The sequence below is a fragment of the Jaculus jaculus genome, chromosome 5, assembly GCF_020740685.1.
Source record: "Jaculus jaculus isolate mJacJac1 chromosome 5, mJacJac1.mat.Y.cur, whole genome shotgun sequence".
NCBI lineage: Eukaryota > Metazoa > Chordata > Mammalia > Rodentia > Dipodidae > Jaculus > Jaculus jaculus.
In genome coordinates, this window is record NC_059106.1 from 79,080,886 (window position 1) to 79,099,566 (window position 18,681).

The window sequence follows — 18,681 nt, forward strand, 5'->3', positions numbered from 1 at the left end:
TTTTTATTTATTTTATTTATTTATTTATTTTGGTTTTTTGAGGTAGGGTTTCACTTTAGCCCAGGCTGACCTGGAATTAACTCTGTAGTCTCAGGGTGGCCTTGAACTCACGGCAATCCTCCTACCTCTGCCTCCCTAGTGCTGGGATTAAAGGCATGCGCCATCTCACCTGGCTTTAGTGCCTTTTTAAAATTTTAACTTATTTACTTATTTTGAGAGAGAGAGACAGAGACAGGCAGATAGAGAAAGACAATGGACGTGCCAGGGCCTCCAGCCAATGCAAATGAACTCCAGCTGCATGCACTACTTTGTGCATCTGGTTTACATGGGTTCTGGGGAACAAAACCTGGGTCCTTAGGCTTTGCAGGCAAGAGCCTTAACCATTAAGTCATCTCTTCAGCACCCCTCTAGTGCCTTTGTTGATGTCTTGCCAAGTTATCCACATTCTCCTTTCCTAGGACTGAGGATCCCGAATTTGGCAGGGACTGTCCGTGTCACCCAGCACTTATTAAACAAACCTATGCTGTGCTGTGGTTTCTTCCATCTCTTCTGCCAGTGTTCTCCCAGGCTCTGAATTCCACTGGTTATCGGCTCACACACCAAGCACAGGATAGGAATGTTGTAGGAACTCAGAGGTATTTATGCAACGAATGTCATCACGAGACAGTTAAACTCTCCTGCTTATCATGAGACCCCTCTGAGTACCAGCAAAGAGGGAAGGGAAGGTTGGAGAGATGGCTCAGCAGTTAAAGGCACTTGCTTGCAAAGCCTGACAGCCTAGGTGAACCAGTGCTCACATAAAGTCAGGTATACAAAGTCGTGCATGTATCTGGAGTTCACTTGCAGTGGCAGGAGGCCTTGGTGTGCCCATCCTCTCCCTCTCTCTCTTTCTGTCTTCTATCTCTCTCTCTCTGCTTGCAAATAAATAAATAAATAATTTTTTTTAAAAAGATTCCATGGGCTGAAGTGATGGCTTAGCTGTTAAGGTGCTTCCTGCAAAGCCTAAGGACCTAGGATCAATCCTCCAGGACCCATGTAAGCCAGATGCACAAGGTGGCACATGCATCTGGAGTTCTTTTGCAGTGGCTGGAGGCCCAGGTGTGCCCTTTCACTTTCTATCTGCCTCTTTCTTTCTCTCAAATACTTAAATAAATAAAACATTTTTAAAAGATTCATTTGTTGTCATATATATGATATATGTGTGTGTGTATACACACACACACACACACACACATATTTGTATATATGTGCATGTATATGTATATACATGGCCAGCAGCATCTAGAAGAAGGCGTTGGGTCTCAGGGCTGAAGCACGGCTTGTGCTAGTCCCACAGCATGTGATGGGACAGTGAGAACTTGATCTTGGAGCCCAGGAACTGCTGAGTGGCCTGCAGCACTTGCTGCCTGTGATCTCCTCCAGCTTCACGATCTGGACAAACATCTGCACAGTGCAGGGCATCCTGCCACATCATGGCAGCTCTGGGTGGTGGCTCCAGCCTTGGTCAGGTCGCAGTACTCGTGGTACATGCTGTCCGTCTTCATCATCTTCAGCAGTGACAGGAAGTACCAGAAACCTGATTTGGTGACCACATGGGTGGACGGGAAGATTCTCATCGAGCAGGCAGTGCCTCTTGATCTTGTGCTCCCAGAGTGCCTGAGGTATTTGCTACCTCCCACAAAAGTGTTCCTTTGGTTTGTGGATTTTTTTAAATTAATTAATTTAATTATTTGAGAAAGCGAGAGAGGGAGAGAGAGAGAATGGGTACACCAGGGCCTCCAGCCACTGCAAATGGACTCCAGATACATGCGCCACCATGTGCATCTGGCTTACATGGGTACTAGGGAATTGAACCAAGGTCCTTAGGCTTTGCAGGCAAGCACCTTAACTGCTAACCCACTTCTCCAGCCCTGGTTTGTGGGATTTTTTTTTTTTTTTTTTTTTTTTGAGATAGGGTCTTGCTCTGTGGCCCTGGCTGGCTGGAAACTATGTGTACTATGTGGTCCTAGAAGTTGTGGCAATCCTTCTGCCTCTGCCTCTCAAGTACTGGGTACACCACCATACCCAACTAAATATATTTATTTATTCATTTTTTGTTCTATGTTATTTTACTTCAGTGAGACAGTATCTCATGTAGCTCAAGCTGGCCTCAACCTCCTGCTCTTCCTGTCTCCACTTTCCAAGTTCTGGGATTATAGGAGAGTGCTGCCATGTCCAGCCATGGTGATATTTATTTGTCATTTGTTCTTGTAAAATTTCTTTTCCTGTGTGCTTTTTCTTTTCCTTCTTTTCTTTTTTTGGAGACAGTCTCACATAGTCCAGGCTGGCCTCAAAATCCCCATGTAGCCAAGGATGACCTTGATCTTCTCACCCACCTCTCTCCATCTCCCCAGTGCTAGAGATACAGACAAGCACCATCACAGCCAGTTTAGACGGTGCTGGGAATCGAACCCAGGATGTCATGCATGCTAGGCAAGCACTGCACCAACTGAGCTGCATCCTCAACCCTCTTGTTTTGAAAGGGGGGCCGAGTCTGAGATATTATAACATTTCCTCCTTCTGCCTTTTTGTGTTACCACCTGTAAGATTTTTCCTTCATGTTTTTTGTGTTTGACTATTATTTATTTATTTATTTGAGAGCGACAGACAGAGAGAGAAAGAGGCAGATAGATAGATAGAGAATGGGCCACTGCAAAGGACCTCCAGACGTGTGCGCCCCTTGTGCATCTGGCTAACTTGGGTCCTGGGGAATTGAGCCTTGAACCGGGGTCCTTAGGCTTGACAGGCAAGCACTTAACCACTAAGCCATCTCTCCAGCCCACTTTGACTATTTTTTAAAAAGTATATTTTATTTATTTGATATAGAGAAAGAGGGAGAGAGAGAGAGAAAGAGAGAGAATGGGTGCATCAGGGTCTTCAGCCACTGTAAGTGAACTCCAGATGCATGCGCCCCCTTGCGCGTCTGGCTTATGTGGGTCCTGACGAATTGAACCGGGATCCTTTGGCTTTGCAGGCAAATGCCTTAACAGCTAAGCCATCTCTCCAGCCCCTATGTTTGACTATTTTTTTAAAATTATTTATTTATTTATTTGAGAGCGACAGACACAGAGAGAAAGACAGATAGAGGGAGAGAGAGAGAATGGGCGTGCCAGGGCTTCCAGCCTCTGCAAACGAACTCCAGACACATGCGCCCCCTTGTGCATCTGGCTAATGTGGGACCTGGGGAACCGAGCCTTGAACCGGGGTCCTTAGGCTTCATAGGCAAGCGCTTAACTGCTAAGCCATCTCTCCAGCCCTGTTTGACTATTTTATTGGAATGAATTCAGCCCCAGCCTGAACAGGAATGCAGTTTGTTTAGATGTAGCTATCATTTTCAGACATGACACCAGAAATCCCGTGTAGACCACCCTTGGGCATATTTTCATACTGTAACATTCTGCCATTTGGAGGCACCAGCAAGGGACTCCTCAGCGACAGGGGACTCAGTGGATGGTTGGCCGGGCAAAAGCAGCCAATTTATCCATTATGTTTCCAGGGGCTGAGCAGTGATTCAGGAAGGTAAGGTGGGACATCCTATGAGATCGGTCTGTAAATCACCAGCAAGGATGAAGACAAAGAAAAAGATAGGTTCTCCGGAGCCTTAGATGGACCCGAGAGCATGAGTTATACACATTTCACTGACCCCTCAGAATCTTCCCGAGTCTCTGAAGTCACTAGGGTCCCAGATAAAAGCATTTTACCCCAGAAGAAGCTCTGTGCTCAGAAGGGATTGGGTCAAATGAAGACCTAGCTTGCCTCCACCTACCTCTCAGGGCTGTCGCACTGAATTGCTTCCTTCCTTCTTGGCCCCCTGCTCAGCTCACAAGCTCCTTTACTATCCCAAACCAGGGGAGTGGGGTCCTTGGGCTCCTGTCTGTTCTCTGCAGAGCAGCTTCTCTTGTCCACCTGACTGGGCCAAAGGTGGGCATCTGATTAAGAGAACCACTTCAGAGGCCAGGCTGGGCAGTGGACTCCAGAACTTTGGGATTGGGGCAAGTGGAAATCAGGTGATCAGCTGCAGGTCCAGGAAGGGCTAAGACACTGAGACATGCCTGGGAGACCCACTTGGCACCCCTACCTTAAAAAGAGTAAGTTGGAAGCCCAGCATGATGGCGCACGCCTTTAATCCCAGCACTCGGGAGGCAGACTGTTGCAGTCAGGTTCGCATTGCTGGTAGAAATCACCCAACCAAAAGCAGCTTGTGAGAAAAAAAAAAAAAAAAAGAGGTTTATTTTGGCTTACAGGCTCAAGAGAGAAGTTCCATGATGGCAGGGAAAATGACAACATGAGCAGAGGGTGGACATCACCCCCTGGCCCACATAAGGTGGACAATGGGAACAGGACAGTGTGCCAAACACCTGCATGGGAAAACTGGCTATAACACCCATAAGCCCGCCCCCAACAATACACTGCCTCCAGGAGGCTTTAATTTCCAATTGCCATCAGCTGGGGAACCTAGCACCCAGAACACTTAGGTTTATGGGGGACTCCTGAATCAAACCACCACACAGAGGTAGGAGGATTGCCATGAGTTCAAGTCCACCCAGAGACTACATAGTGAATTCCAGGTCAGCCTGAGCCAGAGTGAGATCCTACCTCGAAAAACTAAATAAAATAAAACAAAAAGAGTCAGTGGGGCCAGGTGTGGTGATGCACACCTTTAATCCTAGCACTTGGGAGGCAGAGTTAGGAAGATCACTGTGAGTTTGAGGTCAGCCTGGAATTACAGAGTGAGTTCCAGGTCAGCCTGGACTACCTCAAAACAACAACAACAACAAAAAAAAAACAGTAAGGCTGGAGAGATGGCTCAGCTATTGGGTGGGCTTCCTGTGCAAGCATGAGGGCCTGAGGGGGCCTGAGACTGCCTAAGTTCAAATCTCCAGATCCTACAAAAAAGAGCTGATAACTCCAGTCTCACAGAGTAACACAAATCCAGGAATCTTTGAAGCTCTACAAGCTCCCAGATTGGTAAAAGGACACTCCAACTCAAAAACAAGAACAGGAGCTGGGCATGGTGGTGCACGCCTTTGATCCCAGCACTTGGGAGGCAGAGGTAGCAGGATTGCCATGAGTTCGAGGCCACCCTGAGATTACCTAGTGAATTCCAGGTCAGCCTGGGCTAGAGTGAGACCCTACCTTGAAACAAAACAACAAAAACCCCCAAAAAACCAAAAACAAACAAACAACAACAACAACAACAACAAAAAATAAGACCAGGAGTTAGAGAGATGGCATAGCAGTTAAAGCGTTTGCCTGAAAAGCCTAAGAACTCAAGTTTGAATCCCCAGGTTCCACGTAGCCAGACACACAGTGACACAAGCATGCAATGTTGCACATGCACACAAGGTGGCGCATGCATCTGGAGTTTGTTTACAGTGGCTGAAGGCCCTGGAGTACCCATTTTCTCTCTCTCTCAAAGATAAATAACAAGGGCTGGAGAGATGGCTTAGCGGTTAAGGTGCTTGACTGTGAAGCCTAAGGTCTCCTGTTCTAATCTCCAGATCCCACCTTGGCCAGCTGTACAAAGGTGAGGCAAGTTCCAGGTGGTCCATGCCCACTAGGTGGTGCAAGCATCTGGAGTTCAATTATAGTGGCTGAGGGCCCTGGCATGCCAGGTCTCTCTCTCTCCCTTTCTCTCTCTCTCAGTAAATCAATAAATAAACAATTTTTTTAAAAATATTTTTATGTATTTATTTGACAGTGACAGAGAGAAAGAGGGAGACAGAGAGAGAGAATGGGCGCGCCAGGGCTTCCAGCCATTGGAAACGAACTCCAGATGTGTGCGCCCCTTTGTGCATCTGGCTAACGTGGCTCCTGGGGAGTTGAGCCTTGAACCAGGGTTCCTCAGGCTTCACAGACAAGCGCTTAGCCATTAAGCCATCTCTCCAGCCCATAAATAAACGATTTTTATAAACTTAAAAAAAATAACAAGACCAGATGGAAGACTGACTGAGTGGGACACCCAATGTTCCACTCCAGCCACTGTAGGCAAGCTTACGGAGGCACAGTAAGGGCACATGTATGCACCATACACCACACTACATACACATACAAACAAGAGAGAGAGGTGTCAGTGTCCTAGGAAAGCTCAGGGGAGGTGGTTATTCCCAGAGAGCCATCTGTTCTAAGGACTGTCAGTCCCTGAAACAAGAACCCTGTGTAACCTGCCTGTCCTTGAGATCTGTGAGATGGCCTTGGCTCTTATATTGAATTACACTTTACTTAAACTGGCTGGAGTAGGCATCTGTTTCATGTAAGCAAATCAATGACAGACCCAGTGAAGCACGTCCTTCAAAGTCTTCCGAATTAGACTCGGCGAGCCAGGGTGGCAGCAGAGAGAGCAGTGCAACCCCCTTACATTGATTGGCACTCCCCAGCTAACAGGGCTGGGAGATGGCTCCGTGGGCAAAGCACTTGTCTTGCAAGTGTGAGGACCTGAGTTTGATCCCCAGAACCCAAGTGAAACGTCAGGTGTGGCGGAGCATGCCTGTAATCCCAGCTCTGAAGACATGGGGACAAGAGGATTGTCTGGGGCTCAGTGGACAGACAAATTGGTGAGCTTAGGTTCAGTGAGAGACCTTGTCTCAAAACTGGTAGTCAGGTGCACGCCTTTAATCCCAGCACTCAGGAGGCTAGGGTAGGAGGATTGCTGTAAATTCAAGGCCAGCTTGGAACTACACAGTGAATTCTAGGTCAGCCTGGGCTAGAGCAAGACCCTACCTCAAAAAATCAAAACAAAACAAACAAACAAATGAAAAAAAAAAAAAACCCACAAAAAGCCCAAAGAACTGGTAGACTGTGCTCCTGAGGAATGATGCCAGAGATTGTCCTCCAGCTTCCACATGCATGCAAGAACACATGCACACGTGCCCTCACTGTGGCATTGAATCAGATATCCTCAGAGACTCGTGTGTTTTGAATGCTTGGCCCCTGGCTGGTGGCTAGTTGAGAGGCAAAGCCTTGCTGGAGGAGGTGTGTTGCTGGGGTGGACTTAGGGGTGTTATAGACAGCTCTCCCTTGCCAGTGCTCATTCATTTGCTGCTTTCTTCCGCCTGCTGTGGCAAGATGTGAGGTCCAGCCTCTGCTCTACCATGCCTTCCTACCATGCTGAAACCTCCCATTGAGACTGTAAGCCAAAACTAACTCTTTCCTCGCATCAGCTGCTTGTGGTTGGGTGATTTGTCCCAGCAACACGAAGGTCATTGCAACCTCCACACTCATGCATCTGTACATGCATTTTAAAAAAGTCCCTAACAGCCAAAGCATGCATATAATTCTAGTACTCAGCAGGCTGAGCAGGAGGATTAAGAGTTCAAAGCTAGGCTGGGCTATGTATCCAGATCCTCTCAAAAATAAACAAACAAACTAAACTAAAACCTGGGTGGGTGTGATGGTGCATGCCTTTAATATCAGCACTTGGGATGCTGAGGTAGGAGGATTGCAGTGAGTTTGAGGCCACCCTGAGACTCCATAGTGAATTGCAGGTCAGCCTGAGCTAGAGTGAGACCTTATGTCAAAAAACAAAGAGTAACGTAAGAGCCATTAATCACTCCAGCCTGGTGTTACTTACTCAGACCTATGCATACCCAAGACCTTGCAAAGACATTCTCTCCTAAGAGCACAGGGGGAGTGGCCCATCTTTGGGGCCTGGCAGATCTGGACTTACATCCCCCTTTATCCATGCCTTTCTGCCCATATGAACTTGGGTAAGTTCCTTAGTTTTTGTGTAGATGTCATGTAGTTGAGAATGACCTTATTCCTGATCTTCTGCCTCCACCTTCTGAGGGTTGGGATCACCGGTATGTAGCACCTAACCGGGCAGGACCTTGTGGACCCTGAGCCAGCTCCTGACCCAGCCACCTGGACTGGTGAACTTGGGAAATGACATCACTCCCCAAAGCCTCAGTGTCTTCAACAATAAACTGGGACTCATAAAGCCTGTCTAAAGTGGTTACTGTAAGGCCTCAGTGAAGAACGTAGAGTGCTGAGCACCGTAGTAAAAGTGCTCAGTGTGTGGTAGTCACAACTACCATTACTGTGTAAAGTACCTAGCATGGGGCTAGACACATAATTACCAATAAAAATTTAAGTTTTATAAATTGGGGCACACTGGTTAGTGTGAAGGACTTGACTGGGTGTAGCTCAGCAGGATTAGTTACAGACTTTTCTGTAAGCTTAAGTCAATAGGAACCACTACAAAACTATAGGCCAACCCATATGAAGAAAACTACTGGGCTGAAGAGATGGCTTAGCAGTTAAGGTATTTGCCTGCAAAGCCAAAGGACACAGATTCCCCAGGATTCACATAAAGCCACTTGTAAAGGTGGCACACGTGTCTGGAATTCACTTGCAACTGCTACTGGCCTTGGTGTGCCCATCCTCTCTCTATCTGCTTCTTTCTCTCTTGCTCTCTTCCAAATAAATAAAAATAAAACTACTAATCCCAGCCCTTATTGAGAAAAATGTTGTCTCAAGAAAATGGGAGCTATGAGTACTGTTGCCATTGTTCTAGCACTTTCCCTGATCAGATGATACTTAGAGATGGGGAGAGCACAGGGTTAAGAGGCCATGAAACCTCTCAACATGTTTTAAACTTTTTATTTACAACCGCCATACATATACGCAATGTACCCTGATCATAATACTTTCCACTATCCTCCTTGCTCCCCACCTTCCCTTAGCCTCCCTTCACTGAGCTCCCTCTTTCCAAGAGTCCCTCTGCTATTTTGATGCCATTTGTTTTGCTCTCATATTATGCAGGTCTTGTGCAGGTAGCAACAGCCATGGTAAGGTCATAAATGCGAATGTCTGAAAGACAGTGGAACCTCTCAACCTCTCTTTTAAGTTTTATTTATTTGTTTGAGAGAGCCAGAGAGGGAAAGAGGAAGAGAGAGAGAGAGAGAGAGAGAGAGAGAGAGAGAGACAGAGAATGGGCGTGCCAGAACCTCCAGCCACTACAAACAAACTCCAGACACATGTACCCCCTTGTGCATCTGGCTTACGTGGGTCCTGGGGAATCGAACTGAGGTCCTTTAGCTTTGCAGGCAAATTCCTTAACTGCTAAGCCATCTCTCCAGCTCAAAACTCTCAACTTTTTCTTTTTTTTTTTTTTTAATATATATTTTTTTTAATTTTAATTTCTTTATTTATTTGAGAGTGACAGACACAGAGAGAAAGACAGAGGGAGAGAGAGAGAATGGGCGCGCCAGGGCTTCCAGCCTCTGCAAACGAACTCCAGATGCGTGCGCCCCTGTGTGCATCTGGCTAATGTGGGACCTGGAGAACCGAGCCTCGAACCGGGGTCCTTAGGCTTCACAGGCAAGCGCTTAACCGCTAAGCCATCTCTCCAGCCCAACTTTTTCAATGAAAATAAAAGTACTCTTGTGGTTAGCAAGTGTCCTTTTGGGAGCCCCCACCCTTTCTCTTCTCTCCCTCCCTCACTGCCGTGTGCTGATGTAGAGTAAGCTGCATTGATCCAGCAGGTGGCCCTGGCGCAGAGGCACAGATATGACAGTAGAGCAGAACCCGGAGTCCAGCCAATGATCTTTGACAAAGCTATAAAACACATTGAGGACTGAGAGAGAATGGCTTCACCAGGGCCTCCAGCTGCTGCAGACGGACTCCAGATGCATGCAACACTGGGCATCTGGCTTTACGTGGGTACTGGGGAATCAAACTTGGGTTGTTAGGCTTTACAGGCAATCACCTTAACTAATGAGGCATCTCTCCAGCCCCATATTATTTTATTTTATCTTATTTTTTGAGGTAGGTCTTACTCCAGCCCAGGCTGACCTGGAATTCACTATGTAGTCTCAGGGTGGCCTTGAAATCATAGTGATCCTCCTATCTCACCTCCCAAGCGTTGGGATTTAAAGGTGTGCACCTCCATGCCCAGCACAAATGAACTTTTGATAGATGCAGCAAGGTGGCTAAATCTCAATATAATCATGTTGAATGAAAGACAGAAAGACAGAGTATATATATGTATGTGTGTATATATATATATATGCTGGGTTGAGAATGTAGCTCAGTTGGTAAAGCGCTTTTCTAGCATGGATGAAACCCTGGATTCAATCCCCAACACTACATAAAACTGGGTGTGATGGTACATGTCTATAATCCTAGCACTGGGGAGGTGAAGGAGGGAGAATCGGGCGTTCAAAGTCATCCTCTGCTACACAGCAAGTTCAAAGCCAATCTGGGATACATATGACATTGTCTGAAAAAAAAAGATGCAGATAGACTCCCACGATACAGCTTCCATGAGGCCATTTTCCATGCTGGGTGGGGCTTTGTGGTGATGCAACTGTTTTGGCGTTATCCACACTTCTCTAAGTACCCCTCATTCATACTCTGCCAGCTTAGTAAACTCATTGGTTTACCAAAAAAATAGTATGCATGCTATGTGATTCCATTTATATAAAAGTTTTAAATATGGAAAGATTAGTGGTTGCCTGGGAATGGCAGAGAGGCTAGAGCTAAGGGTTGCAGATTTGCTGGGGAAACTAGACTGACAGATATGTTCATTATCCTGAGTGTGGTCATGGTTTTACAGGAATACACACGCATCAAACTAAGAAAACCCTGTAATTTAAATACATACTGTTTATTATATAGGGAATAGAATACCTCAATAAAGCTAGGTTTTTATTCTTGTCATAGAATATTTTTTCCATGAAACACTCAACATGCAAGTCAGTGGGATATAATTTTAAATAAGAATTATATATTTTCGGGTTGGAGAGATGGCTTAGTGGTTAAATGCTTGCCTGTGAAGCCTAAGGACCCCGGTTCAAGGCTCGATTCCCCAGGACCCATGTTAGCCAGATGCCCAAGGGGGCACACTCGTCTGGAGTTCATTTGCAGTGGCTGAAGGCCCTGGCACGCTCATTCTCTCTCTCTGCCTCTTTCTCTCTCTGTCTGTCACTCTCAAATAAACAAATGAAAATAAACAAAAAAAAATTTTAAAAAGGAATTGCATATTTTCTTCCAAGGCATCCTGGTTTGTGTTAGGAAATGGCATTGGGATCCATTTCACTACAGGTAAAGTAATACAAACTATTTATAGAAAAATGTTAAAAAAAATGACTCAAACACCAAAGCCAAGATGAAATAAGTTCTTTGCAGAGATTACTACCTCATGGCAGACAAAAAGAGAATCAAAACACATAAATAGGAGCTGGTTTAAGGCACTTGCCAACAAAGCCAAAGGATCGAGGTTCAATTCTCCAGGACCCACCTAAAGCCAAACGCACAAGGTGGTGCATGCGTCTGAGGTTTGCAGTGGCTAGAGGCTCCTCTGTGTCTACTCTCTCTCTCAAATAAATAAAATATACATTTAATAAACACATAAATAACTGATATTCCCCTGATTGAAATTTTAAGTAGAGAAGGGGAAGAAATGGAAATTGGTGATGTCAGAGGGAACAGATATTAACCTCAATATTGGGGGTGGCTGGTTTCAAGGCCATTTCTCACGCTAGCTGAGGCTGACCTGGAACTCACTCTCAAGCCCCAGGCTGGGCTTGAACTCAAAGTAATCATTCTACTTCACCCCTCTCAGGTGCTGAAATTAATGGTGTGTGCTACCACACCTGGCAGATTCAATATTTAATTTTATTATTATTTGACATGTACATTTGAATGTGGTATGGCATAATTATTTGATCAAATCAATATAGTTAAACATGTTCTAATTTTTTATTTTACTTTCTTAATGAGAGAGAGGAGGGGAGGGAGGGAGAGAATAGACACATCAGGTCTTCTAACTACTGCAAATGACCTCCAGACACATGTGCCACCATGTGCATGTGGCTTACATAGGTTCTGGGGAATAAAACCTGGGTCTTTAGGTTATGCAGGTAACTGCCCTCCATCTCTCCAGGCCTTGTTTATTGTTTTGATAAAGGTTATTTTTTCTTGATTCTTTTAAAAAAACTATATATAGGTCACGAAGGTCTCACTCAGTTCCTATGGGATAGCAGGGGGTCAAGCCTCAGGGTAGTCCTACCCTCTCTGTGGCTCTTACAATCCTTCTGACCCTCTTTCACAATGTTCCTTGAGCCATGACAGGCCTGTTGGCAATCTGATTTAGTATTGAGTTCTTTGTAGCCTCTGTATTTCTGCTCTATTTTTTTGTTTTTGTTTTTGTTTTGCTTCTTTTTTTTTTTTTTTAATGGTTCTGGCCAAGAATTACGTATGTAGTCAAGGATGTCCTTGAACTCTTAATCTTCCTGCCTCTACCTCCAAGGGGTGGGATTATAGATATTAACTACCATGCTTGGTTTATATGGTATTGAGGATCAAACCCAGGGCCAAACCCACATACCCACGTCTCTGATTTTTTGTTTGTTTTTGAGGCAGGAACTCTCAATGTTCACACTGTAGTCATAGTTTACCTGGAACTCACTGTGCAGAATAGGCTGGCCTCAAATTTATGTCAATCCTTCTGTCTTTGCCTCCAGAGAATAGAGATTACAGGCATGAACCACCAAACTCAACTAAAACTTTTAGATCATACTTTGTACATATTTATGGAGAATGATATCTTTGAATACATGTGTATAATATAGATAAATTCACTATCCAAATTCAATTCTCCATCTCCTTACCATTAATTTATGTTGGAGTCTTCAAGCTCCTATCTTCTAGCTACTCAAAAAATGTTGTACAGGTATAAAGATGTGCTGGCACATGTCTATAATCTCAGCATTTGTGAGGCAGAAACAGGCAGATATCTGCTAGTTCAAGGCCACTCTTGTATATATAGTAAGTTCAAGGCCAGCAAGGCTACACAGTGAGACTCTGTCTCAAAAAAAAAAAAAAGGACTATATTATCATGAACTACAGTCCCCACATTGTGTTATAGAAAACTCAAACATGTTACCTCGATCAAATTGTGTTTTGGTACCCAGTATCTAACATCCTCTCCTCAACTCTTCCCAATCTGTACTAATATTTATTCTAGCTGAGCATGGTGGAACGCACCTTTAATCCCAGCACTTGGAAGGCAGAGGCAGGAGGATCACTGTGAATTTGAGGCCAGTTTGAGACTACATAGGGAATTCCAGGTCACCCTGGGCTAGAGTGAGACCCTATCTCAAAAAAACAAACAAACAAAAAAACCAGGCTAATATTTGTTCTATATACAAATAGACTTTTGTTTTGTTTTGTTTTGTTTTGTTTTTCAAGGTAGGGTCTCACTCTGGCCCAGGCTGACCTGGAATTCACTATGTAGTTTCAGGGTGGCCTCGAACTCATGGTAATCCTCCTACCTCTGCCTCCTGAGTGCTGGGATTAAAGGTGTGCACCACCACGCCTGGCTCAAATAGACTTTTTCTTTTTTTTTTTTTTTTGGTTTTTCGAGGTAGGGTCTCACTCTGGTCCAGGCTGACCTGGAATTAACTCTGTAGTCTCAGGGTGGCCTTGAACTCATGGCGATCCTCCTACCTCTGCCTCCCGAGTGCTGGGATTAAAGGCGTGCGCCACCACGCCCGGCTCTTTTTTTTTTTTTTTTAACCTATTTGTTTATTTGAGAGAAGGGAGAGAGAGAGAGAGAGAGAGAGAGAGAGAGAGAGGGAGATAAAGAGAGAGCAAATGGGTGCACCAGGGCTGCCAGCCACTACAAACAAACTCCAGATGCATGCGTCACCTTGTGCATCTTGCTTACGTGGGTCCTGGGGAATTAAACCTGGGTACTTAGGTTTAGCAGGCAAGCACCTTAACTGCTAAGCCATCTCTCCATCTTATTGAGCAACTTGCCTCTGTGAAGTCAGAAAGTCCGGGGAGCTGAATTGCTTGCCCTCCGTCCTGCAGCATCTAGAACCTCTTCTCTGGGCCCTACTCTGAGCGGATGCCTCATGAATACTTATTTGTGTAGAAACCTACACTCACGTGTGGAACGCAGTGTCTCCCAGCTCCCGGTCATGCTTCCTTCTGAGTGGGAGGGGCTTACAAGGCAGCCACCTCTCTTCCATGTTGGAGGAGATTATACTGCATGTTCTAGAGCGCTGAACTGGGCTGGAGGGATAGCTTAGTGGTTAAGGCGTTTGCCTGCGAAGCCTCAGGACCCAGGTTTGATTCCCCAGGACCCACGTTGACCAGATGCACAGGGGGAAAGGGGGATGGTCCGGCCCACGCCTCTGGAGCTTGTTTGCAGTGGCTGGAGGCAGTGGTGCGCCCATTTTTCTCTCCTTCTCTCTCTCTCTCTCTCCCTCTTTATCTGTCAAATAAATAAATAAATAAATATAAATAAACCATTAAAAAGAAAAAACAACTTAAGAACCCAGAGCTCTGAGCCCCCAGAAGCACCCCTCAGGCACCCATGCTGGCATCTCTGTGGGCTCCTCTCCTACCTCTAGCATGGGTGTTTCTGATCAGCTCTGCTACTTCCTGCTCACCAGGTCTTAGTCTCACCCATAGAGCATCTTCAAGGTCATAGGCCAGCATGGCATGCTGGTAGTGCCAAGATGCTCAGGCCTCCTCATCCTGACAGGGGATTATGGTGGCACTGTCTCCAAAGACTAGAGCTAAACTCAGAGATAAGCTATGCCAGAGGTCAGGACTTTTCCCTTTTCTGCAAGCATAGCCTCCCTGGTAAATTGTCTCCATTCCACTTGAGATGCTTAAAAGTTGTCAGAGTTCTAATGCTACCATGGGATTCTGTCTCCAGGGCACCTTGGCCACCTTTGTTCACAGCTTTTTAAAATTTTTTTTGTTGTTGTTGAGTTTTTCAAGGTAGGGTCGTGCACTACCCCAGGCTGACCTGGTATTCACTATGTAGTCTCAGGGTGGCCTCACAGAGATCCTCCTACCTCTGTCTCCTGAGTGCTGGGACTAAGGGTGTGCACCATCACGCCCAGCCTGTTCAGAGCTTTGGGTCCCTGTCAATTTAATTCTAGTGACTGAGTGAGGGACTCTGAATCCTACCAAGGTGGCCTAGAACTGTGCAGAAGATCACAGAATGGACAGAAGTTGCCAAGCCGAGCACATTCACTCATACAGACCTGCCACAATCTATGCCTTTGAGGCCCCTCAGTTTTCCTGGGTCTCAAGATAAGCCATGGATCAGTTAGAGAAGTAGATGGGCTGGAACAGACAGACTTGGCGTGAACCAGAGCAAAGCAGATAACAGCTCACATGGGTGTGTTTCCCAGGCAGCCCAGGCAGGGCCCTGCAGGCTGCTGGGTGCAGTGTGGACTTGGAGTAGAAGATGCTGGCAGTGTTCATTACCCACCTTCAATCCTCCCTACGAGTCATAGATCAACTAGATGCCCTTAGTCAAAAGCAAGGTAGGCAATGATAAAGGGAGGAAGGTAGAAAAGGAAGGAAGACACTGAAAACTGTCAGGGGTGGGCGAGGGGACACTGTCACCCTCAGCAGCCTGAGAAGTTCCCTTAATATTTCAAGGATCTTGTCTCAGGAAAACCCAGAGTTGGTGGCTTTGATGCAGAAAAGAATTTCAGGACTATCCAGTATGAAACAGTTGAGGTTTTATGAAAGACATTTTAATATAGATTTTAGGTCAGCCTGGGTTAGAGTGAGACCCTACCTCGAAAAAGAAAAGGAAGATATTTTAATATAGACTTTAAGCAAGAGGATTAAAAGAAAAGAGAGATGCTCAGAGGGAAAGGAAAACATACTTCAAAGCATGGGTAAGGGCATGGGAGAGAGAGAGTTGTTTGCAGAAAGAATAAGGCATCTCCATGCATGGGTATTGGTTCTGCAAGAGAGGGTCACTGAGGGAAAGTAAGACGTAGTCAGCTACGGATATGAGCTACTCAAAGAAGAGTTGCAATTCAATGTTTCAGCACTAGCAATGTGGTGGCTCTCAAGTTATGGTTCAAAAAAGTTGCTGTAAACCCCTCTTTTTTCCCCCCTTTCTTGCTTGTGTATGTGTAAACAGTATGTAGTGTCGTGTGTATGGTTATGCACATGTGTGTGCCCCTGTGTGTGTGCAGAAGGCATAAAAGACTGTCAGCATCCTCTTCTTTTTACTCATCTTTGTATTTCCTTGAGACAAAGTCTCACTGCACCTGAAGTGCCCATTTCCAGTCAGACTGGCTGAGCAGAGAGCTTCAGTGATTCCCCAGTCTCTGCTCCTCGTGGGATTGGGATTTCAGGGGTGTGTGGTCATGCCCAGCTGTTTATGTAGGTGCTAAGGAATCTAACTCGGGGCAAATCAGGCCCTCTCAGACGTTCACACTTGGGCAGTGTTGCAGTGACATTCTCATTGCTGGGACAAAGCACCAGGCCAGTAGCAGCTGATGGGAGGAAAGTTTGTATTTTGACTTAAAGTTTTGAGGGGAAGCTTCGTGATGGCACGGAAAAAAGCATGGCATGAGCAGAGGCTGGACATCACCTCTGTCACAGCAGGTGGAAAACAGCAGCAGGAGAGTGAGCCAAACTCTGGCAAGGGGAGCTGACTGTAACACTCCCAAGCCTGCCTCCAACAACACATCTCCTCCAGCAAGGCTCCATCTCTCAAATTGCTATTGGCTGGGTACCAAGCATTCACAATATATGAGTTTATGCAGGGCATCTGATTCAAACCACCATGTACAGCATGTGCTCTTACCTGCTGAGCTATCTTTCCAACCTCTCTCTCTTTTTAAAAAATTTTATTTATTTATTTGTAAGCAGAAAGAGATAGAAGAGCGACAGAGAGAATGGGTGTGCCAGGGCCTCTAGCTTCTGCAAATGAACTCTAGATGTATGTGCCACTTTGTGCATCTGGCTTTACATGGGTACTGGGAAATCGAACCCAGGTCATTAGGCTTTATAGGCAAGCACCTTAACTGCTGAGCCATCTCTCCAACCTATATATATTCCCCTCTCTCTTGATAAGTGACATTAAAGCATGGCTCTAGAGATGCCTTGGTGGGGATAGAATCTGATAAGGCAGGAGCCATCAGGATTGCACAAGCTGTTCAGAACATGTCTTTTCCATGCAGCGGGAGCATCTGTTGAGAGTCCTAGGAGATCACAGGTTCCCAGCTGGAAAGGGAGAAAGACTTTCAGCAAATGCTCAAAATGCTGGAATTCTTGCTTCTCTGCTGGCAAGAGGCTCCAGCCAGACTCCCCTTTCCCTTCTCATCTCCCCATAATTTTCCTTCTTGTTTGAGGAGGGGAGGGGTTGAGGCAGGGTCTTACTTTAGGCCAGGTTGACCTGGAACTTATTCTGTAGCCCAGGCTGGCCTCAAACTCATAGTAATCCTCCTACCTCAGCCTCCTGATACAAGCATTATAGGCATGAGCCACCATACTCTGCTAATTTTCCATGTTTCTATCCTGCCTCAAGATTCCCTTTCTCTCTCCCAAGCGTGCAGGTCTTTTCATTAAAATTCTGGATTCTGATACTGTTATGTCTGAGCAACATTCTGAAAGTATCCATTGAAAAGGTCAAAGGTAAAGATGCTAGGCCTGCCCTTTCACCCCACAGCATAGAATGCCCTGGCACCTTGGGTGAGGAAAGGCAGGAAAATTGCAGAGAATTAAAAATTCATGGAGTGGGCTGGAGAGATGGCTTAGAGGTTAAGCACTTACCTGTGAAGCCTAAGGACCCCAGTTCAAGGCTTGATTCCCCAGGACCCACGTTAGCCAGATGCACAAGGTGGCGCATGCGTCTGGAGTTCATTTGCAGTGGCCGGAAGTCTTGGCGTGCCGGTTCTCTCTGTCTACCTGCCCATTTCTGTATATCTTTCAAATAAATAAATAAGAATAAAATATTTTTTAAAAATTCATGGAGTGGAGCCAAGTGTGGTGATGTATACCTTTAGCCCAGGTCTCGAGAGGCAGAAGTTGGAGAAGCGCTGTGAGTTCAAGACTGGCCTGGGACTACAGAGTGAGTTCCAGATCAGCCTAGGTTAGAATGAGACCCTACTTCAAAATAAAAAATTCATGGAATGGTTTCCCCCAGGCTCTTGTGTATAGAACATGTCTTCACTTCTCGGCTTATTAAACTTTTGTGCCACCCCCATGAGGTCCCACAATATCAAGGTCATCCCCTGGTGCACTAGTCAGCCTGTGGACCGTGGGTCCAGCCACCTTAGAGCACCTGGAGGTCCTCATTCTCTTCCATCCCTCTTCCTCACCCTTGCTGCTGCTTTGCCTGCGTTCAGGTCAGCTGTTTCCTAGCATGCGACCTTGGGCAAGTTTACTCAGTGTCTTTGGGTCTCAGTTCCCTCCTCTGTAAAATGAGGATTCCGTATTTAACATTCAAAATAATTCATGGAGAACCAACAATATTCTAAGTGCTGGAGATATGCCAATGAAACCAAGAAAGAAACGTTCCCTGTCTTCATGGAGTGACATGTTAGTGTGGGTCAGGAGAGGAAAAAGACAATAAACTGGAAAGTAAAATACAACATGCATATGTTTCAGCTGTTGTGTGGTATAAATAAATAGTGAAGGGGTCAGAGGAGCTAGGCTGTTGTTCGAGTAGATGGCTAAGGAGAGTCTGCTGGTGGGCAAGAGTGAAGGAGAAATGTGAAGGAGAATTTTACATGAATAGCCTGGGAGAGGGCGTTCCAAGCCAAAAGCAGGATTCTGAGCATAATGGGGACTTGGAGACTTTGAGGGTTGCCAAAGAAGTCTGCGTAGCTGAGGCAGAGTTAGAAGGAAGAACTGGGGGAATGAGGGACA

At 45.8% G+C, this 18,681-nt stretch overlaps 1 pseudogene; it reads right to left on the reverse strand.

Annotated features, from left to right (window-relative positions):
- Nucleotides 1–1,324: 1,324 nt before the first annotated feature.
- On the reverse strand, nt 1,325–1,616 carry LOC123460674 (annotated as a pseudogene).
- Between the last annotated feature and the right edge of the window lie 17,065 nt (nt 1,617–18,681).